Source organism: Muntiacus reevesi, chromosome 13, assembly GCF_963930625.1.
Source record: "Muntiacus reevesi chromosome 13, mMunRee1.1, whole genome shotgun sequence".
In the NCBI taxonomy this organism is placed as follows: domain Eukaryota; kingdom Metazoa; phylum Chordata; class Mammalia; order Artiodactyla; family Cervidae; genus Muntiacus; species Muntiacus reevesi.
Window position 1 is genome coordinate 67,312,010 of NC_089261.1, and position 24,759 is coordinate 67,336,768.

The 24,759-nt window shown below is 37.8% G+C and overlaps 1 protein-coding gene and 1 pseudogene across 1 annotated transcript in view; one reads left to right on the plus strand and one right to left on the minus strand.

The window, feature by feature from the left end:
- Window positions 1-24,759, plus strand: part of LOC136145498 (uncharacterized) — a 147,500-nt gene that overhangs the window by 62,136 nt on the left and 60,605 nt on the right. The gene's annotated exons all lie outside the window — the stretch shown is intronic.
- Window positions 16,793-18,519, minus strand: LOC136145749 (synaptosomal-associated protein 23 pseudogene; annotated as a pseudogene).

The window sequence follows — 24,759 nt, forward strand, 5'->3', positions numbered from 1 at the left end:
GGGCCAAAAGCAACTGAAAAAGGAAGGAGGACAGCTCAGAGTATTTTGAAAAAGTGTGTATGACACAAAAAATGAGCTCTCCCATATAACTAAATTCCAGACATGTTAGCAATCAAAATATTTCACAGGAATCATTATTATTTTATAAAATTATCTAAAACATTATTTTATAATATTTTATAACAAAATATTTTATTTTTATAACATAATATTTTATACATATTAACATTTTCCCCTCGAGTACTCATACATCCATCCAGGATGTTTTAAGTGACAGTTTCTGATACAAATGAGTCCTGTGCCAATAATTTTAGAGTTTAGCCTGCACAGTTAGGAACAGTAAGTATTGGAAAAGCTTCATGGATAATTCTGAATTCTACTAGAAAACCTATACGTTTTTTTCTCTTAACCTAAAGATTATGTTCAGAAAGTTAACATCCTGTACATAGACAATAGAATCAGAACTAATACTGTCAAAACTTTGGCAGTTTTGTTGGTAACTTCAACTGTTTAGTGTCTGGAGACCATTTAGTTTGTCCCAGAAATTTATATTTTCTTTTAAAAAATCCAGATAAAAATTTTTATAATATTTCTGTAACCAAATTTGACTAACAACTTTTCTAAAATTGCTGATGCTTAATCAAAACATTTCCATCCTATCTGCAGTAGTAATGTGCCCTTCCATGTCTTGTATTTAAACCATGTTATTCACTTAATCAAGAAACTCTGGATGAAAAAATTCTTTTAATAAAAATAAGTAAGCACTGGTGAGAGGTAAGAATAGACAAATTAGTGCTAATTTTTTCTTTCATAGGGAAGGTGTCATCAAATCATTTTATTCTTTATGAACAATAATGATCATAAAACATTTAAAAGTGCAAAAAATATAAACATGAGAATGAATGGAAATAGTGCACCATCCCTTCAGTCACCATAGAATCAGCGTTTTGTGTTTAGTTATTTATGTGACCACGTGGCCTGCAGGATTTTAGTTCCCAGTCAGGGATGAACCCAGCCCCTGGAGTGAAAGCGCCGAGTCTTAAGCACTGGAGCACCAGGGAATTCCCTCAAAGCATTCTTAAAGAGAACTACAGTTTGAATTTGTAAGACTGAATTGATTATTAATTACTTAGTCCTCTCTTTGAACTAACCATCACCACACGGCAAGCACTCTGGGTCCTGGCTGTGCCCTGAACAGATGAAGTTGCTGTCTAACGGACGGAGCTCAGCATGTGGGTAGACATTAAACTAATAATTCACAAATAAGAACCATATTTTGAAGAAATACTAAAGATTGCTATGAAAATGAATAATAAGGGAACATAATTTTTTTTGGCTGCACCTTGCAGCTTGTGGAATCTTGAGTTCCCTTATCAGGGGTTGAACCTGGGCCACAGCAGTAAAAGTGCCCAGTCCTAACCACTGGACCACCAGGGAATTCCCAGGGAATTAGTTTAGATTGAGTAGTGTTAAAGAAGGTTTTATTAAGTGATGTTTGGATAGAGAAACCTGAAAGATGAGTACCTGCTTAGGCACTTAAATAAAATGAAAGCAATGAAAACATGCGACACACAATATTCAGTATGTATTGTTGAATGAATGAATGCTCCCCTTAAAGTCAGAAAACAAAGCAAACACTAAAACAGAAGCATAAAGCAAGCTCTCAGAAGTTATTACAAAAATCAGCTGTTCAAACAAGCATAAATAATAACAAATTTCCCAAATAAGAAGATGAAGTCTCTTACACTAAAATCAAAATCCCACTAAGTCAAAATCCCACTAAGATGCACCCTGAAGTAGAACAATGCAAGAGTCAGAAATATCAGAATATGCAAGGAACAAGAAGAAGGAGGGCAAGGAAGCAGACATGGAGGAGGAGAATGAGGAAGAAAAAGGTTGGGGGACATGACCTGAACAGTAAAGTAGTGGCTTCCCCAGGCTTCCCAGGTGGCACTAGTGGGAAAGCACCCACTTGCCAGTGTGGGAGATACAAGCGTCAAGGGCTCGGTCCCTGGTGGGGGAGATCCATGGGAGGAGGGCCTGGCAACCCACGCCAACAGTCACGCCTGGAGAATCCCTGCGGACGGAGGAGCCTGGCGGGCTACGGCCCACAGGGTCGACAGGACTGAAGTGATTTAGCATGCATGCAGTGGCTTCCTGGTGACTCAGGGGTACAGAATTCTCCTGCCAATGTAGGAGACGTGAGTTCGATCGCCGACCTGGGAAGATCCTACATGCTGCGAAGCGGCTAAGCCAGAGTGCCGCAACTACTGAGCCTGTGCTCTGGGGCCCAGGAGCCACAACCACTGAAGCATGCAGCCCGAGAGCCCATACTCCGCAGCAAGAGGAGTCACTTCAGGAGAAACCTGGTCACCGAAACTAGGGAGTAGCCCTGCTCTCCACAGCTAGAGGAAAGCCGGCAGCAGTGGAGAGCCTGCACAGCCAGAGATAATCAAATAAATGCAGTTATTGATGTTAAAGTGGCATTCAAAGGACAGAGGAGTGTACCTACACAGCAACGATAAGGTAGTCATGCTCTGTCGTGCATAAATAACAGAGAATTAGTATGTTTGAGCCAGCACTATTAGATCTGCTGTGGAAGATTTCAACAGATCTTAATATTTATTAAGTTGGTTAAAAAGAACATAAAGTATTAGAACATAAGTGTTGAATTAATAGCTACAGGTAGGGCATTTTCCCCCATAAGATAAGTATGCCCATTATTTCCAAGCATCCTCAAGATTACCATAATCTGTTTCAGACAATAGAAACTTTATAGGTCTAATTCTTTAACCATATATAATATAATAGGTTAATAATTAAACTTTAAGCAAAACCAAAAACTCTAGTCTCTTAGAAATATAGAAAGTACTTGTACACATAATTACTGGGTCAAATAGGAAATCTTCAATTTTAGACTATTTAGAAAATAAGGACATTGAGGCTATAATATGTCAGATGCTATGGTTTGAAGCTGAAACTACATTCAGGAGTGCCTAATGGCCTTCAATACCCTAGACTGCCCTGCTTTGACTGTAATTATTATTTGTATACAAAGTGGATGACAAACCAAAGCTAAGGGATTATGGAAGTTGATCTAGTATAAATTCAGGAATATTTTCAAATCACATTTACTTTGCTGCAGAACTCAAATTTGAAGAAACTAGTTTGGAAGATTATAGTGAGGTTCATGTTTTAGGATCTGAGTAAACATTGGAACACGAGCTAAAGAAAATTTTAATAGAGTAAGTAGAACAGGAGATTTCTCATTGCAGTGCAAATTAGCAGGTTGAAATACAGTAAGTTCCCTACCTATGATCCTGGAAGTTGTGAACTTTTCAAAGTTGTGAACATGCGTTCACATGTCCAGTCACATAAGTTAGTTCACGTGTCTGGGGTCCATTGTCACCTGCATACAACCTCTACCAAAGGTTGTGCTTTTGTGTATTTTACTGTACCATACTGTATTCAGTGGGCTTCCCAGGTGGCTCAGTGGTAAGGAATCCGCCTGCCGATGCAGGAGCCACAAGAGATGCAGGTTTGATTCCTGGGTTGTGAAGGTCCCCTGGGGTAGGAAATGGCAACCCACTCAGTATTCTTGTCTGGGAAATCCCATGGAGAGAGGAGCCTGGCGGGCTACAGTCCATGGGATCACAAAGAGTCGGACACGACTGAGCCATGGGGCACACATGCATGTATAGAGCGCAGTAGGACAGTATTCTTATTTTAAGCCCAGGATGTCCAGAAGCAAGCATAAAAGTAGCAGTGATGTGGCTGGTACTACTGTACTTTTCAAGATATTGTACATAAGATAAAAATGTTTTCTCTATTTCTGTGATTTTTTATGTAGTATTTCTGTGAGAAGTATTATACACCGATTACAGTCGTGTACTATATAGCCAATGGTGTTAGTTGGGTACCTAGGCTAGCTTTGTTGGACTTGTGGACAAACTAGACTTACGAACCTGCTCTTGGAACAGAACCCATTTGTATGTAGGGGACTGACTGTATTCTTAATTTGTGTATGAAAGTATTTATTGTGAAGGCTAGCCTAGTTAAGTTTTAATGGGTAATTAATTTGGGGTTACTTCTGTTTTACAGTGTGTATACATTTTTTAATTTATAGTTTTAAAACAAGTTTATAGTTCAGTTTGAATATTCTGTGTGCCTATGGCAAAACTTACCCCAATTCCATTCCCTTCCTTCCTTGTTCTAACTTTAATATTTGAGTTATGTTTAGGCTCTTGGGTGTCACATATATTATTTTCTTCAAAACTTTTTAGAGTTGTGAATTTAAATTTTTAACTTCTACCTTGTTCTTACTATATGTTGTTTGCTCTTTAGAAGTATTATTTTTTCTATTCTTGCTGGAAAATTTCTCACTATTGACTAAAAAGGGATCAGTGATTTAGAATTAAGTATTTGTTTTCATTAAAAAATTCAGCATATAAAGCATGTCAATATCTATTATAAACACCTATTAGAAATCAATTTCATTAATTTAGTCCAAGATATATTGAGGTTATTTTTAAAAATATGAATAGCTAAATTAAATGAAGTATGAAAAAGTCTCATTAAATTATGGATAATTAATTTCACCTTGTGTAGGTAGTTTTTTTCTGTATTTAAACCTTTATTCCAGCAGCATTATTATAGATACATCCTAAATAAGCTTTCTGTTCACATCTTTCACCCTTTTTAGGACTTTTTGATCCTGATAGTCATATTTACCATGGTTTGACCATCTTATTCGTCCCGGAGTATTTGCGGGTATCCTGGCTTATGGTGATTGCTTTCACTGAAGTATCAGTCAAAGGCGGGGAAGTGTAAGGGAAATAGCAGTGGCAGTGAACAGTGAGCAGTAACTGAGGGGCTGGTGAGTCAGGCACTGTTCTGAGTGTTGTCCTTTAGCTCTCACAGTCTTTTCCGGGAGATCTGTTAGTATATCTGTTTTAGAAACGAGGAAACTCGGGCACAGAGAGTAATTTGTTTGTGGTCTAAGAGCTCTGAGTGGCAGAACCAGATTTTGCATCCACTACCATCTAGTTCTAGCATCTGTACTTTGAACCACTAGGAGAAAGAGGTTCATTTTGATGTGGCCTAAGACCTTTATGACTGAATTATAAAGGCTTGAATAATACTAAAAGATAATTTATTAAATTTTCAAAGAAAAAAATAATATTGTTATTCATAGTCCAGATATATTAAATAACTCAAATATCTGTTCAAAACTTTAGTAAGATCCTTTTCTGTTTAGAAATTTTAGAAACTTAGAAATTTTAGAAACTTAGAAATTTTATCTTTTATATGAAATAGTACATAAGTTCCACAGGATATTGACCAAATGTTTTATTTCAATAACACTTTTAAAAAAAGAATTCTTGGCTTCATAATTTTTGCAGTTTGTTACTCATTTCATTTTATAAAACTCACAAAATACCAAAACTCTTGTGTTTCATTTTGTATGACTAGTGTGTGGAAAGGCCAGGATATAAACTAGGGACCACTTAGAATTATATAGGAAATTTTAGATGTTTGATAAAATCCAGAAACAGGAAAAAAAGTGAACTCGCTCAGTCGTGTCCGACTCTTTGCAACCCCGTGGACGGTAGCCTACCAGGCTCCTCTGTCCATGGAATTTTTTAGGCAAGAATACTGGAGTGGGTTGCCATTTCCTTCTTCAGGGGATCTTTCTGACCCAGGGATCGAACCTGCGCCTCCCACACTGCTGGCAGATACTTAACTATCTGAGCCACCTGGGAAGCCCAGAAACAGGAGCCAGATGTCAAATTGTAGCTGTTTACTGTTCACAGAAATGTGTGCTCTCTTAGTTTCCAGGTAGCTTAATTATCGTATTGAATCCACTGAACTAGAGCTAGTGAGTGTACAACTTAAAAGGAAAGCTTATTGTGAAAGACAACTTTTAATTTGCTGTTTGAAAGCCTCTCTTTATTAAAAGATTCTGGAAAGCATTATTTATGTCTATTTTTCTTGATGTGCCCATGAACATCATTTTAGTCACATAATTAAATTGTCAAGTAGATTCATTAAGTTGGTTTTAGATAGAGGGGTTGACAGTAAACCTAAAAGGGAAAAGTAGAAGTTTAATTGCCAGTCTTATTAAAATAATTATATCTCATATTTGTACTTGAAGCAATGTTTCACATTTGATGCCACCATATCTGATGTCATCATAATAGCTCTATGCAGTGGTTAGGAAACTGATATGATCTGCATTTCGCTAAAAAGGAAAATTATATTATGTAGAAATAAACTGTCTTAATTAAAGACAAGTAGGTCTTTGGATGAAGAGGCAGAACTAGTCCTCAGAACAAGTTCCACTACCTTTTAGTGACCTTCCAAAGAAAATGGTTGCTGAATTCTTAATATTTTTAAATGATACATTTTATTTACATACTTATAAGCTATAATTCTGTTTCAAAGTAGGATAATTAATTCACTCTGTAATAAACTATGCAATAACTATAGATGATCTATAAATACGTTGTGGATATTCTTAGGAGAAACACATGTAATTTAAAATCACCTGTTATATGAAGAAAGTAATCAGTATCAAGGAATAAAAGAGGAAAAATTTCAAAAAAGGAATTTTTCAAATATAATTTTTGCATTTTTTGAAGCTATCATTACCACATGTCAAGTAGTATTCTCAAGATAAAGTTAATTATTATTAATTTATGAGGGATTCAGAGTGTTATCATCTATTTTTTATAGGATGTTTATTTTTGTGGACATGGATGGCATAATTGGGAAGAGATAATAATAAACCCCTTATAGCTGTCATGCAGACTAGAGATATTTATATGGTCCAGAAAATAATCTTTCATGCTATGCAAGCACAGATTTGTGCTTTATTTTGACCTATTCATTTGTTGATTTCTACTCTTTGCTAATCGGGTCCTTGAGAAGTCGTCCTTTAGCTTTCAGTACATCATAAACAAAAGGGGCATCCCCAGTGGCACAGCAGTAAAGAATCTGCCTGCAATGCAGGAGACTCGGGTTCAATCCCTGGGTCAGGAAGATCCTCCAGAGAAGGAAATGGCAACCCACTCCAGTATGCTTGCCTGGAAACCCCATGGACAGAGGAGCCTGATGGGCTGCAGTCCATGGGGTCCCCAAAAGAGTTGGACATGGCCTAGCAACTAAATAGCAACATCATAAATAGAAGGTGCCAGTGAAAATTTTTTGAAGAGAAGTTGTACCAGCAGGGACTGGAATGGATAAATACACATTTTTTACAGTAACTCTAAGAATTTGTCCAAGAATCCCCTGCTTTTTTATCACCAGCTCAATTATAATAGTCGTTGCTCCTGAACTTGGCAATGTGTGCTAAGTTACAGGGACTGAACTCTACTCCCATCCCTTTTGCCTCTGAGCATTTTAAAATCATTTAAACATTCATCTGATACATACCTCTTCTCATAATACTTCTCAAAATTTTAGAAGCCTCCTTAAGTGTGGCTGTTGGTATTTTCCCACTATGTGTATTCCAAACGATGGACTTGGGTGTGGTCCCAGGTAAAGCGACCTGGTCAAGTCCACTTTAGGTTTGCTGCATCGGATCCTGGTTTGCAGTCCCCCCACATCCCCCTCTACTGCTCCAGAACGGTCTCTTCTGTCCTGGAGACCCCCCACCTCCGACACACAGCCCCTTCCCCATAGCGCTGTGGCTCTCTCGTACCTGAAACGATGCTGCTGCGGTCACAGGGCCAGTTCTCTCAAGAGCCTTCGGAGTTCTAATCCAGGGAACTCCATTGGTCACTTGGACATAACTGTTTTACATATGGAGAAACTGAGGCTTAGAGAGATGAAGTAGGTAAGATGAGCGAGGGCAGGTGTCCTCCTTTGGTTCGCAAGAAGAGAAGTAAAATGTTCCAGTGACAATAATGTCACAGGAAAAGTTCTGTTCTATTGCCACTTCTTTCCTCTTCTTCTACCAATGATTAAAGTGGAGCAGAGAGGTGAATTTTGGCCAAGCAAGACTTACATTTTAAAAATTAAAGGAAAGCGAAAATCAGCAAGTGGGGCTACATTAAACTAAAAAGCGTCTGCACAGAAAAAGAAACAATCCACAAAATGAGAAGGCAGCCTACAAAATGGGCGGAAATATTTGCACATATCTAACAAGGAGTCAATTTTTTAAATATATGAGGAATGGGTACAACTCAATAGCAGAAAATCGAACAATCCAGTTAAAAATGGGCAGAAGATTTGAAGAGATATTTTTCCAAAGCAGACAGGCAAGTGCAGCACTAGTTCTCGGGAAGGTGCTCAGTACCACTGACCATCAGCAGAATGTCAACCAGAACCACAACGGGTGTTACCTGCTGCCTGCTAGAATGGCTGTTATCAAAAAGACAAGAGCGAACAGGCACTCGCGAGGGTTTAGAGAAAAGGGAACCTTTTAAACCAGTGTAAACTGGGGTAGCCAAAACAGTAAACAGTATGTGGAGTCCTTAAGAAGTTATAAATGGAATTGACATATGATTTAGCAATTCCACTTCTGGGCATTTATCCAAAAGACATGAAAAGACTAACTAATGCACCTTCATGTTCATCACAAAATTATGTGCAGTAGTCAAGACATGGAAGCAACTAACTTGTTCATCAATAGTTGAATGGATAAAGAAAATGTGATATACACACATGTGAACGTGGATGGGCCTTGAAGTCGTTCAGTTTAGTTCAGTTCAGTCGCTCAGTCATGGGGTCCAACTCTGCGACCCCATGAATCACAGCATGCCAGGCCTCCCTGTGTTGAAGTCATTAGCCTGAGTCAAATAGGTCAGAGAGGGAAAGATAGATAGTGTATGATCTCACTTATATATGGAATCAAAAACATTGAGCTCCTGGAAGCAGAGTCAAACGGTGGTTGCCTGGGCCTAGGGGCAGGGGACATGGGGAGGTGGTAGTCAAAAGGTACACGATTCAGTTCTGAGTTGAATAAGTTCTGGGGATCGAACGTACAGCAGGGGGACTAGAGCTGACGCTGCTGTATTGTATACTTGAAAGTTGCTATGAGAGGCGACCTTTAATGCTCTCACCATAACAAGAATTTGGTAACTATGTGAGGCAGAGCATTTGTTAACTCACCTTATTGTGGTAAACATTTTGCAAGATATGCTTATATAAAATCATCACATTGTACACCTTAAACTTATACAATGTTGTATGTCAATTATATCCCAATAAAGTCACAAAAAGAATCAAGTTAAATTAAAACAAGAAACATATTATGGAAAAAGCAGAGAGGCATATTCACCATAAAGCCAGTGAAGCTTAAGCTCCAGATCCCTGATGCCTGGGCCCCTTCCTACTGTTGTGCTCAAAGAGGCAGATGTTTTGTAAATTTTCTAAGAGTAAGGTGTTTTATTGGCAGGACTCTTACAAACTCTTTCCACTTCCATCAAACTGTAAATTGTAAGAAAGTTTCCTACTCTCTTACAATTTAACTTGTTGATTTGACAACAAATACTAACATCAATGGTGCTAATGGTAAAGAATCCGCCTGCCAATACAGAAGACATGAGAGATGCCAATTCAATCCCTGGATTGGGAAGACCCCCTGGAGTAGGAAATGGCAACCCACTCCAGTGTTCTTGCCTGGAAGAGTCCATGGGCAGAGGAGCCCGGCGGGCTACATGGAGTCTCAAAGAGGTGGATATGACCGAGCACACTTGGCAGCAGCACTGACGTAAATAAAACAGCGTAAAACTCACAATATCACACAAAATAAACCATCAGTTACGAGCTGGCTGAGTGTTGTCATGAAGCATGTAAGATTAACTTGCACAAGAGAATGGAAATGTTCTGACCTCCTATAGCAAGGGCATGAAAGAAACTTCTTTCCCAAACTTAAGCTTACAGGACATAAAAGAGGTGTGAGGCTGAATTTTTTTTTTCAAAACTATTAATAATAAAGAGTACATTTCAATCTGCTTTGCTAAAGAATGAAAACATTTTTGACTATGTAGACATTTATATGTAAAGGTGATCAGATTATGCAGCATAGACATGAAGAAAAAGATATTGGAGAAGATATTAAGCAGTTAATTACTAAAAACTTATTCTTTTGCCATATTCTGTGACATTGGTGATATTTTTCAGCTTTGTAAAATTATGATTTGTGTTTTTTCTTATTAACTTTCATATCAGAGTTTATATTTTTAGTTTTGTATTATTTTCCTTAGCAAAGTTTCTGCAAATTATATTAGCTTCAGGCCTCACCAAACCTGGATCTGCTCTACTTCTAATGAATGATTCTAGCACTTGATTTTTAATGTTAAAATAGTTGTAAAAGTTTTTAAAGCCCCAGTTCCTTCTCTTCCTTGAGAACAATAATAAATAGTGAATAATGCCTGCCCAGATATCCTATAAGGTTATAGGGTTCTCAAACAAAGAAAGGAGATGGGGAGAGGGGGACATAATGGGGAGATGGACAGGAGTGACAGAGGAGCAGAGGAGAGAGGAGGAATATATGAAAACGTATTTTAAGCTGCAAAGCAACGTCCATGAGTCAAATACAAAGTGATCTCAATGAATTCTTGCCATAGCATGTTATCTGCTCCTCTCTCTTGGCAAATTGCTCATCATTTTACTGTTTCCTGATGATTTGGGATTGCCATTTTCAACATACTCAAGTGTGTAGACTGACTCTTCCTTTAGAGTGTCCATTAATCTTCAAAGCTTGAGGGAAAAAAAAAATCCCAGATTTAAGTCCCTGTTTTGTTTTTTTGTTGTTGCTGTTGTTGTTTGTTTGTTTTAGGTTTTGATGCAGCTGAAAAGAATTTCTAAGTGATACTGAATTTGGGAAGGAGTTTAGGACTTCTGAGTACTCCTATTAAATCTCCTTCTTTTAGGCAAATTTTTCTTATTATTTCCTCTATTGGAACATTCACAGCACCTCGTCTGTCTTCTGAGGTACAGCAGGGGATAGTTTGACAAAACTTTGTGTCACAGAGTTACTAGCTTTCTGCTTCCAGTGTGTGTGCCTTCCCTGCTCAGAGCACCACCTCCTCCAGTAATCCAGTTCTACATTCTAGGCACAGAACTCCATTTCCTGGTACCAAACTCTATGTAAGTCAAGGTTCCTAGTCTTAGCAGAACTCTAGGTGGTTTAAGCAGAAAGAGATTTATTAAAAGCTATTAGGTGGCTCCCAGAATCTCGTGACCACGACATTTGGGTGCTTCTCAATCAAAACCCAGCCACAGAGTGGGCTAGGGACCCACTGCTGCCTCGGGCAGACAGCAGGCGTGCGCCCGGGCCCACCTCCGCGGTCCTGGAAGCACCGCTCGGCTCCACCACCAGCCTACCCAGAGACACCAGCTCCTGCATGGCTGCCGCCTCTCGCTGCCCATTTCTCATCCGAGTCCTGGCCAGACAGCTCTGCCGGCCAGGAGCCTTGGCCACATGCCTGCACCCTAGCTGCAAGAACACTGAAAAATGTTGGGGTTAGGATGAGTGAGGGTGAGCCCAGCTGCAGAATCTTCCAGAGCTTCCTGCTTCCTTACAAATTCATTGTGAGACTTTAGGCAAGGTACTTAACCTCTCTAATCCATCTTCCTAATAACTAGCATGAGGATTTGGGACTCCATAAATTCCAAAAGTCCTTACAGTAATACAAAACTCTGTCTGTGTTAGTTGGAATTCTGGCATCTAGTGATGCAGTCCTTACATGAACCTAACTGTGGGAAGAGCAGGGGTGAAGCTGACTTCAGGGATGCCTGGCTCATCTGACCATGTGCTGTCTCCCTGCTCTGCTTTCTGGATGTTGGCTGTAGAAACTAGCTTCTCTGTGAAACTAAAGAGGCAGCCCCTGACAGCTCCAAAGCTCACATGCCTAACTAAAGCTCTCAGATTCTAGAGGAAAAGGATTCAATGGCTCCTTCTCAGAATCCATTTCTGAGATCTGGAAGGACTCTCATGAATCAGGCTTGGTTGGCATGCCTGCTCTTGGTTTGTGTGACCAGATGGTAGAGTCTAACCAGAGAAAGGATGTCACACGGGCGTGGCCACCTGGGAAGTGTGAGGCAGTCAGCCACCCCGCTGTGAGCAATACAGCTCTAAGATCTAGGGCGCCTCAGCATGTGATGTGGGCTTTACTCATTCGGTTGCAGGCTTTTATTTTTGTGAATCCCAGTGTTGTATGGGGTGTGGTGGGAGATACAAACACTACTTAGGACTGAGCGCCTGCATTCAGGGAGCTTACAATTTAGAGGTAGAAGCAGTTAGTCATAGACGTGGTAATGATCTGAAATCCTAAAGCATATGAATATAGAATTGAAAGCATGAATTGACTTAACAGTTTTTGTCAGGCATTTTGTCCCAAATCATATCCCCAAACCACATTTGGCTTGAAACATCATTGATAAATATTAAAACTGACATTTATTTCTTTGAATTTTTGGCCTTGATCTTTTTTTCTTGGATGTTAAGTGTGTTGGCATATAGACAGAATTTTCCTTTATAAACTTATATTATTGTACTGAAACTTATTTTGTATTTAGCAATAAAGAGGACAATATGACCCTCTGGTCATACACTTCATGTGCATGAAAGTGAAAGTCGCTCAGTTGTGTCCGACTCTTTGCGATCCTGTGGACTATACAGTCCATTGAATTCTCCAGGCCAGAATACTAGAGTAGGTAGCCTATTCCTTCTCCAGTGGATCTTCCCGGCCTAGGAATTGAACTGGGGTTCCTGCATTGCAAGTGGATCCTTTACTTGCTGAGCTACTTGAAGTGAAAAAAAGTGAAAGTCGCTCAGTCCAGTCCGACTTTTTGTGACCTCATGGACTGTAGCCTGCCAGGTTCATCTGTTCATAGAATTCTCCAGGCCAGTATACTGGAGTGGGTAACCACTCCCTTCTCCAGGGGATCTTCTGAACCAAGGTCTCCCATGTTGCAGGTGGATTCTTTAATATCTGAGCCACTAGGGAAGCCCATGTACATATCTTACATAACCTGAAAAAAAAAAATCCATTTTCTCCTTAGAATCTGGCTTATCTTAAAATTTATCTGGAATTCAGATAGCATTTTGTGTATTAAATTATATTGTATTGACAATTAGATTGTTGAAAATTTTTAAAAAGCTTCAGCTGATCAAAGTGTCAGCCTTTGGTTCATCATACAAAGCAACTTCTTGGTTTTGTAATCTGAAGCACATGCATATTAAGTAGAGAAAACTAATTACAGTAAATCCTGGTAATAATCTGATGTTTCAAGAATGTCACATTGTTATTTCCGAATTTATGTGTAACACTGTTACATAAGGGTCTTATTTTTAAATTATTTTAGTCTTGTTGGCCTCTGCTTCTTTGATGATTAAATTAGTGATGATTAAATTAATGATTTAATCTGATGATTAAACTATTGACTTAATTAGACTTTATTTAATTAAATTTTCTGCTTAAGTCATGTTAAAGCTTTTGAGTGCATTTAAATTTTTTTACACTTTTATTTGTTTTACTTCCTAAACTAACAATTCTCAAAAGGCTACAAAAAAGTAGAGATAACTGTATAGTGTAACCCACATATCAGTCACCCAGCTTCAATAATTCTCAATATATGGTAAGTTTTGTTTACTAAATACTTCCACATAATTCTGGTGTTTTGTTTATTAAATACTTCCACATAATTCTGGTCTGGATTGTTCTGAAGCAAATCTTAGTCATTAAAACATTCTATCAGTATGTTATTAATAGGATGTAACTGTAAATAAGTTTATTTCTTTGAATTTTTGGCCTTGATCTATTTTTCTTGGATGTTAAGTGTGTTGGCATATAGACAGAATTTTCCTTTATAAACTTATATTATTGTACTGAAACATATTTTGTATTTAGCAATAAACTGTAAAATAAGACATTATTTTTTAGTTTTTATAAACAAAATAACATTATCATATCTTAAGATATCATTTCTTTAATTCATCAAGTTACCCAGTCAAAATATTTGCAATTTTTTGGAAAAATCAATGAAAACTAATTGAGTTAATTTACATAAGATAATGTCACTACATATAAGTATGCAATTTGATGACTTTTGAAAAATGTGTAGGCTCATATAATTATTGTCACAATCAAGATATATAGCACATTTCTATCACTCCATAATTTTTCCCCATGCATTTTTACTGGCTGGGGTATATGATAGGTGCATGTTTAATTTTTAAGAAACAGTTGTGGAGTTTTCCAAAGTGATCATATCATGTTACTGTCCTGCCAGCAGTATATAAGAGTTTCAGTATCACCAACACTGAAGTGGTTGAATGTGTTTTATGCCCTTCTCCTTGTGGACAATCCATATGGATATAGTTAGTGGTTTATACATAATTTGTTTAATTATTTTTCTTGGAATTTTTACTGCAATAGGCAATAACCAATTTACGTACCTCAGGGATGATAGAAGGTCACTTCTTGTCTTCAGAAATAGAATATATCCATCCTAATAAGTGGAACGCTGTGCAGTGCTTAGTTGCTCAGTCGTGTCCGATTCTTTGCGACCCTATGGACAGTAGCCCACCAGGCTCCTCTATCTTGGGGATTCTCCAGGCAAGAACACTGGAGTGGGTTTACATGCCCTCCTCAATAAGTAGAATATAATTGTCTAAATGACTACTGAAGTCATTCTAATGGCTTTCTTAAAATGTATGTCCTTTTTTCATTGTAGAGTAAGTGACTCTTTAAAAAATTAAATGGAAATCCTTAATATTACAGGGATTCAATCCACAACCATTAATGAATGCCTGTGCTATACAGAGAATTGTCTTAGGGTCAAGAAAATTCAAATCTTGGCATTATAATCTAGCTAAGGAATGTATTTGGAGAAATGAAATGTGTCCTTATGTAGCAAAACAAAACAAAAATAAGATAGCAGGGGTATAGGATGTTATGCAAACACATAGCAGGAACACCCAGCCCAGCTTAAGGTCCCAGAGCAGTGGAAACCTAAACTGAGAATTGAAAGGTTAATACTAGTGATACTCAGCCTTGTGAAAACAAATTCTGGTCAGAGGACATGCACACAAGCTTAGAAGTAAAAGAGAGGGTGGCAAAACCACCAGAACAACAGCCTAGAGATGAAGTCCTCTGAGGGAGAGGTTTAGAAAGCTGATGCGGGAAGAGGTTAACCTGGGAGAAGATTAGCAGGACTGAGAGGAGGGGGCTGGTCACAGAGCTTTAGGAGCTGAATTCACAAGGATCACTGATTAACTGGATTTGAGGAACAAGGGAGAGAGGGGACATCAAGGGTCGTTTTAGAATCTGGCTTGCAGCACTGGGTAGATGGTACCACTTATGGAGAAAGAAAACATGGGGCGGGTTTGTGCTCCTAAAGAGATGGAGATTGAGGGTACAGCAGGGTATAGATGCTAATCTCATACCGACAGGCAAAAACAGGGTCCTTCCAAAGAGGCTCAGAAGCATCTGCCAGAGGAAGGAAGAAAAACTAGGACAGAATACTTTTTAAAATTCTAAGGGAGAAAATATTCCAAAAAGGATAGTGTGGTCATGGTGTCAAATGCGACAAAGAGGTAGATTAAGTTAAAAACAAAAAAACTTCCCATAGGATTTTGCAGTAAGATGTAGCTGGTGACCTTGGCAAAAGCACTTTCAGCGGTGGCCAGGGCAAATCCAAGTGAGTTGAGGAATAGGAGATAAGGAATTGGGACTGTGGATGTAGACAGCTCTTTTAAGAAGAATGTTGGTGAAAGGAGGGACACAGATAAGGCAGAAGCAGCTCAGGACGATGCCAGGGTGAGGGACAGTTTGTTTATACATGAATGTTTTATCTAGTACAGCGGAAATGAGTGTGTGAAATGATGATGATGGGAATAGAGGAGAGAGAAAGGTTGGAGATACTGAAGGGGATGCAGGGATACTGAAGGGGATGGGGTGCAGCCAATAGCGGGGCCTCTGAGAAGGTAGAAATGGTGCTGGATAAGAAGCCCTCTTAACTGTGGAAGGGAGACAACAGCTTCAGTGTTAGCTAGGAATGCTTTCCCTTGCAAATAACAGAAAACCCACCTACTAAGAGTGCCTCACACTTGCACAGGTTTATTTTTCTCAGGTGACAGTGTTTCTCTCAGGGAAGCAACCACTGGCGTGGCTTCTGCACTCAGGGACAGGCTGCACCTCGCTGAGGTCACTGAGGGGGTGGACCTCCCTGCGTTCTCCTTTCCCTCGCAGGCCACGAGCAAGGCGGGAGGAAGGGGAAGGCTGGCTGCGCCTTGTCCTCTAATCAGGATAGTGCTTCCAGAGGCCTCCAGGATCCCTCTGCTTACCTCTCATTGCCCAGTGCTAGGTCACATGACCATGCGTCACTCCAGGAGAGGCTGGGAAAGCTTTCCTCTTCTCCAGTGGAAGAAATCACAGACTTTTTTTTTTTTTTTTTCCCAGTAAGCTGGGAAGGGTGCTAAATTCATCTCTTTATTGCAGTGCCATTTGATTTATGGACCTTTGCTTTATCCAGTTTGTCAAACTAGAGCTGACAGAATTACTGCTTCCCATCCCCCCAAAGCAGTCACAGAAGCATATTACCTATTTGAAAAAACAATTCCATTAGTTACAAAATTTAATTGTAAGGATCAAACAGTAGTTATTTGTCAAACCAGTCGACATTAATAGCCTTGAAGTGTGCAGAAGCTGGTTTTTAAATAAAGGTGACAAATACCGGTAAGATTCTAACACTTATAAACAAATGTGATTCTGGGAGTGGAGCACTAAAGAGAATAATAGTGCAATCATCAATAAGTAAACCAAAGGCATAATCTTCTAAATCGTTTTTAGTTAAACAGAATAAATTCGAGTTTTAAAAAAGTTTAAAGCTACATAAAACTCAAAGCAATCTAACTATTTTCTACCTGAGATCAAAATAAGTTTGTTTTCCTATCTAAACATAATTCTTGGCATTGAGGTAAATCTGAATTCACGTGATACACTTTGTTAAACTTTTCCAAAAAATTTTAAGCCCTGCTATGGAGAGAAATTCTCATGTTATACATTCATATTTACATATTTTTTTCTCAAAGACTAATGACAAACTTATGAGGTTAATAGGCCTGTAATGGGACCATGATACTATTAATAATATGAAAATAAAGCTACTCATTTATACCATGTGTTCCTATATATGCAATATGAAATGGATCATAGAATCTATGTACATAGGTGAATCACCAAGAGTTCAGAAATTAAGCTTACTTTAAAAAAGCTCATTCTGTTCTTTTTTTGGAAGCAGAGGTTGCAAAGTTGTGATGCATAGCAAAAACATTGTGTGCCCAGGCTCCAAAACCAAGCACTGCCTAAACTGGCAATAAATGCAACTTAAAATAAAAATTAAACCCTACCAGATATTCACTGTGGTTACGCCACTTTTGGCTTTAGGGTCTGTAGGTTTTACTGAGGTAACAACCTCTTATCTCTTGCCTCACCTCCTGTGCTTGCCCCCACTGCCTCCCGCTTCCTTTCACATGGCTGTCTTTGGCAACGCTTCCAAATTTTGAAAGCAGAAGAACCTGCTAAAGTAAATGGAGAGGATGAAAAAATAACACTATAAATGATGTATGAAAATCAACCTAAGTGTATGGACTGAGAAAGAAAATGCTAGAAGGAAGACTAAGAATACCCTCAAGGGAAAACGAGAAAATTAAAAAAATTGGGGGACTGTTACTCCTAGATCTTCTTCCACATCTCCTGATTAGAAGAGTGTGGAACCAAAATTTCAAATTCTGGAAAGGTGATGACTTTGAAGGAGGAGCTAGGGAAGTAAATAAACGATAAAGAAGTACAGCAGTAGCTTTAGCGGTCAATGAGTTTCTTTGCTCTGGCATTGGCATTGTCAATACGATCTTTGTTGGTGTCAGCCTTTTCTGTGATTCGTTCTATTTGTCGGTTTTGTGCTTCAATCTCATTGCCCATGTCCAGAGCCATGTTTTTTAGGTTTCCTAGGATATCACCCGCTTGAGTCAGGTTCTCTTCCATTTCATCTTCCCTGGCGTCATTTGTTATACGTTTAATGTATCCCCCGCTGGCTGCTCCTACAGTCGCTTGTTGAGGCTGACCGTTTGTCACTCGGCCTGGCTGCTTAGATACTATGATGCTAGCAGAGTTGGCTCCACCATCACCCCATGTTGTCTTATAGGCTTTTCTAGACTCAAAGTTCTTTGTCCTACTGCACGGGCATACACAAAGGCCACAGCACTTGTTGAGTTCTGCTAAAGTCTCCTCTGCTTCTCTCTTGTCTTTGTTTATTTGGTCCATGCCTTCTTCTATGCGTTTCAGTTGTTCCCCTTGCTCATCCAGAATAGTGATAGTCTTGATTCCTGCATCCTGAGACTCAATGGCTAAACCCAGGATTCTCCTTGTACTTTCCAGAGACTCATCAGTAACCTGGTTAGCCCTCAGCTGCATTTCTTCTGCTGACAGATTATCCATGGTGAATTAAAATTCTTGAAAGATGCAGAAACTGAAATGTGGGTATTCAAGCGAGTTCCAGCCACTCCTCTCCCGAAATCACAGACTTGAAATGGCAGCCGGATCAGCCAGCTGGCTGTGTCTACCACAGAGCATGCAGGCGAAGGCCTTCCCCTCTGATACTTCTGTTTTCTTTGAACTTGGAAGTGAGATCATCTGCTCAAAGAGTAATGGAACTTTTGAGAATGATAATAATGTAAATACTGCCTTTGGAGCTTTGGAGAAACTGAGGACTGATAATTTTTAGCTCCAGTGAGGTCCGGTTGAGATTAGAGACCCTGAATTGGAAGCGCGCAACGAGGCATCAGGAAGTTGTTCTTCCCTGTGTATCCCGCTTTTAATGCATAGGAAATGATTGCCCTATTTAATGATTTGTATTTTGAATTCAGTTTATATGAAATTCATATATCTTTTAAAATTTATACTGTATACATCATTACCTCCTTGTTTTAGGTATGTCTATTATAGGTTTACATATCATTGTTGTAGAAGATTAATAGTATATACATTTCTGTGGAATTTTTTCCACAGCTTTTGATAGTTTTCACATCTATAGATAAATGTAAAGACTAGTAGGGTGAATACCTTTGCCATCCTGTAACATTCAGTAATTGACACTTTCCCTCATGTCCTATCTCCTTTCTGGTTTTTTTTTTATGTCTTTCTCTTTCTCTCTACACACATAGGTACACACACAGACACTTACTTTTTCCCCCTGAATTATTGAAACTTTAAACTGTAGACACTGCGACACTTCAGCCCTACACATGTCAGCCCGCAGCTCTGGGACAATCTCCTACTAAATACAGCAGCCTAACTGCACCCTAGAGAATTAACATCAATATCGTGCCTAATCTTCAGTATGTGTTTACACTTCCCAGTTGTTCTTAAAGTGTCTTTCAACCTAAATAAACTAAAGGAAGATACTTGAAAGCTCTATCCATTTTGAACATTACTCTAACAGGTTTTGAAGTGTCTTTTAGTAGCAGGCTTAATGTTGCCATTTTGTTGCCATTTGTCAGAGCTTTTCCATAGTCTTTCTAGCCTTTCATTTTAGATGCACACTTCAATTTACAGTATCTTATATATGTGTATGTATCTAAAACTTATATGAATATATTTCCAACATACTTTAGCAGTATCCTCCTATTTCCCAATTTAATGATCAGCCTTTCCATCTTCCATCTGTTGCTATGGATGAGTATTGTGTGTTATCAGCATCACCACATAAAATATCAGCTTTATGTCTTCAATAAGCTAATTAAAGTCTACATTTCAATATATATTATAAACTGTTGTTTTCATTGTTTAGATGGTAAATTGAGACTTAATATTTGTCCAGGTGAATAAAGTAGCTATTTTGTGGGCTCATTAGAACTTCCCATAAAATCTAATCTAGTGATTGAGAGGAAAGCTTGTCATATAGAAAATCAATTTACTCTACGTAAAATTGAAAATGCTAGTGATTAATGTGCCCTGGATAAAGGATACTCTAGGAAAAAAACTGGGTTTCCCTAATATATTAATTACATATTAATATATAAATAGTATTATTAATAATATGATATTTATATGGTATATAAATATTATTATTAAAATAACATTGTTAATATTATTATATTTAATATATAATATATATTTATATATATTATATAAATATATATTTATATTTGTTTTTATATTTATATATATTTAAATATTATTTCTAAATTTATATATTTTTATATAAAATTTTATATTATATATATTTATATATATTTTATTATATATATTTAAATATGTATATTATATACATATATTATATATAAATATATATTATATATTTATATATATTTAAATATATATTCATATAAATATTATATACAAACATTATATATATAATTTTATATTATATAGTATAAATTATATAATATAAAATTATATATATAATTATTAATTGATAATTAATATAATATTAATATATAACATTTAATTTATTGATATAAATATATATGATATAAATATATAATATATATAATATAAATATATTTATAAATAGATTAAATATAAAATATATTAAAATATTATTAAATATAATATTTAATATAGAACAATTATATGTAATAATATATCATTATATTATAAATTATAATATAATAATAAATATAATATAATGATAAATATATATAATATATAATATTTAAATGTATATATTTATATTTATATATTCATATAGATATATTTAAATATATATATTATATATATATGCTACATATATAATATATATTAAAGAATATAATATTAATATATTACTATAATAAAATAATAATATATTAATATATATTAAATATATTATAATCCTAAATATAATACAAACACAATTCCTTATAAAGGAACTGGAATTCTAAAACAACATGGAAATGCACATGTAAATAAAAGACTTGATAAGGAAACGAAGTCCTTGCATTGAGACTGTCTGCCAAATGCATAGGTAGGATTGAGGATATTTAAAAAGGAACATGTTCCTTGACTTAGATTGTCTCCTTTTAATTTTAAACTTTTGTCCCATTTTCTCCGTTTTCTTTGCCATGTCGCCTTTCTCCCTGACTGTTAATGCTGGGGAATCCCAAGTTCTGCACCGTGGCCCTCCCCTCTTCTCTAGCTATGTTCCACCCCTAAGTGAGGGATTCTTAACCTAGAGTCCACAGGCCTGGTCTCTGTGATCTTGAAAAGGAAACATTTCTTTGTTTTCATGAACCTCTAGATGAACTCTGCATTTCCTGAAATCGTGAACATAGACAACCAAACCATGGCAATATCAGCTAGATCTGTGAATTTATTTGCTAACAAAAAATTGCAGATATTTCCATCTCATTATAGCTGTTACATGTATCTTGAAATATTTATGCATATTTCTTTGAAGTGACTATGATTATTTTGCTCACTGTTAGATCTCATTATTTAGTGTGTCAATAAAAATATTAGTTTACTACTGTGTAACTTTTAAGATGTTTTGATGACTTGTTTTATCATAATTGGCTTTCTTTATACCAATTATGTATACCAAAACATGTTTAACATGTATTTTATTTTGTGCATTTAAAATGTCATTCAGGGAAGGAGTCTGTGGGTTTTAATAAATTTTCAAAAGGGTTCATACACAAAAACCTTAGAGAGTCCATACTCTAAATGTCGCTAATGTCACAGCTTTAAATATTATTGAAAGTTCATGCTTCTCAGTTTATATTTCTTGCCACAGCCTCCCTTTCTAGCTGCTAAACTCGTACCTCAACTGCTTCGCAACATTTCCTCTTGATGTTTAATTAGTGCCTCCACCCTACCCTGTGAAAAACTCAGCTCCAGGAGCTCACCCCAGACCTGCGTCTCACAGTACCCTGCTCAGTAAAGGGCAGCTCCATTTCTCTGGGCGCTCAGGCCCCAACCACAGAGTCACCGCTCACGCCCCTCTTTCACGAGCCATGTCTGATTTAGTGGCAGTTTGGCTGACGTGGCATCTAAGGCGTGCAGGGCCTAACCAACCACTTCTCACCAGTTTCACACTGCCCATCCTGGTCCAAGCTATCACCTCGTCTTGCCTGGATCTTTGCAGCAGTGTCCCAACAGCACTTCCTCCACCACGGAGTACCTGCCCCCAGCATGAACACGTGTGCACACACTCACAGTTATCAAAACAGCAGCCAGAACGATCCTGCTACAACATATTTAATCAGATGGTACTGCTCCCCTCTTTGGAATTCTCCATGGCTGCCCTACTCAAAGTCAAAGTCAAAGTCAAAGTCTCCAGAGTGGTCCATGAGGCCCACAGAATGCTGCCCCTGCCTCACACTGTGACCTGGGCTTCCCTGGCGGCTCAGATGGTAAAGAATCTACGTCCAGTGCAAGAGACCTGGGTTTGATACCTGGGTTGGGAAGATGCCCTGGAGAAGGGAATGGCAACCCACTCCAGTACTCTTGCCTGGAGAATCCCATGGACAGAGGAGCCTGGCGGGCTACAATCCATGGGATCAAAGAGTCGGACGTGACTGAGCTGCTAACACTTTCGCTTCACTTAACACTGTGACCAGGTCTTCTTGTCATCCCTCACACACACCAAATGTGCTTCCCCTCGCGCGTTTGGCATTTGCTGTCGTCTCTGCCTGCAGGGTCTCTTTATCTGGATGGCTTTTTCTCTTATGGATAAAATAGCAGTTCCTTCTACCACATTCCGCATCACCTTTTCCACGCTTTAGTCTTCCCCATGGCACTATCACTCTCTGATGAAGTAATTACAAATTGATTGCTTTTTTATAGCCTTTCTCTCACTACCATATCCTCAATGACTAGAACAATGCCTGGCCCCTGAAGGTACTCAATAAATAATTGTTGAATAAATAATTTCTTCTGTTTCACAGAGATTCCCTATCTCTAGGAGATGAAGACTATGAAGCTTTTAAAATAAAATATTCAGAAACACTGTTTTAAATCAAACAGACTTAAATCAAACACACTAGTACAAGTTGAGTAGTAATGTTTTACTCAAATTTATATTAGACTATAGGATTTTCATACATAAGATTTATTTATTCACACCAACTATTTTTCTAATGATTAAAGCTATGATATAGGGACCTTATCTGGGGTCTTATTAAGAAAAGTCTTAGTAATGTGAGTAATTTAAATTTGGTGTCCTGAAAATGTAGTTAAATTTTAAGTTAAAGATATCCCCCCAGACACACAAAATTAAAGGAAAATATATGGTTACATTCAGCCCATTGCTATTTTAGAAATGTAGGCTGCTCATAGAATGATGTCTCAAGGGAAAATTTTTAATGAAATCTTGTTCATTCTGAATTTTTATGTGAACATAAAAAACAATTTTTTATTGTGGCTTATTAGTATTTACATTATAATTGCAGCAGGAAACATTAATGACCACTTGTGATATTCCCTGTGCTTTCTTTGATTCCAGCCTGTTCAAGCTAGAGCAAAACAGATAATTAGGTTATGTAACTCTGTGCTCTCTTCCAAGTCTAATATTCTGTGATTAAATGATGTCAATGAGTAATAAACTGTTGGAGAAATAGGATTATACCTGTTTGGGAAGAAGTGATATACCATGCTTTTTGTTCACTCTTACTCGTTTTCTTTGAAATAACAAGTGCTAAAGTATAGGAAACATAAAGGTTCTTTACCTGAAGATTTCAAAAAGTCCCTATCATTGCTACATCCAAGGCCACCCAATTCTTACAATATCCTGTGCTAAACTCCAATCTAAATCACTGTCCTCTCTTGCCAGGACTGTTTTAAAAGCCTTCTAGCTTGCTAGAGTCGTCATCTTTGCAGCCCTGCACCTTTTCTCTACATAGGCTCCAGAATGAGCTTCCCAGCGATGGTTTCCCACGACCATTAGAGCAGAAAACAAACTCCTTGTGTGGCCGAGGTTCCTTCCTGCCCTGTGGCCTGCTGATCTCCCTGACCTCACCTCCAGCGTCTCAGCCTCACTCCCTGCCTTCTTTCTGCTCCTTGAACACGCCAAGCCCAGGTCCCACGTTCTCCCTGCTCAGTCCTGACATCCTCTCCTGATTTAGGTGTCAGATGGGCCTCTCCAGAGACGCTGTCTTCATCATACAGCTGAAGTAACACCTCCTCTATCACTCCTACCCTGTACTCCCACTACTTTTTGTCATAAAACTTACCACTCTCTGCAATTACATTATTGATTTGTCATGTCTTTACCTTTTCTCAGAGGACAAGTGATTGTTATTGTTCATGATTGTTATCGTTCACCACCACCTCCCCAGCACCAGTGGTCATCCCAGGCTCACAGCAGATGCTCAGCACATTTATGTTCAATGATGGATGAATGAACTAGGTGCAGATGACAGCAAATACTAACTGGGAGAGTGTGTCACTCAGAACCTCACTGAGAGTGAACCAAGTAGATACCTGCAAATACTTTCCCTCATTTATCATGGTTTGAATGTGTAATTCTAAGCCCTTCTTCTTTAATGTGATGACTGATGAAATAATTCCGTATAATTAATTATCCTGATGCAGGTTAGCAAAAAATTTTTAAGGTGAGAATCAAAAGTCTAGGAAAAAAAGCCAGGAATAGGTATTAGCTTATAAATTTGAGTGTTAAACAGAAAACTGAGAGAATAAACTTTAGAAATAAACAATGTATTTTAAAGACCAACAATTTAGTAAAATTTGTAATGATCTTTGGTGGTGGTGGTTTATTCACTAAGTCCTGTCCAACTCTTGTGATCCAGTGAACTGTAGCCTGCCA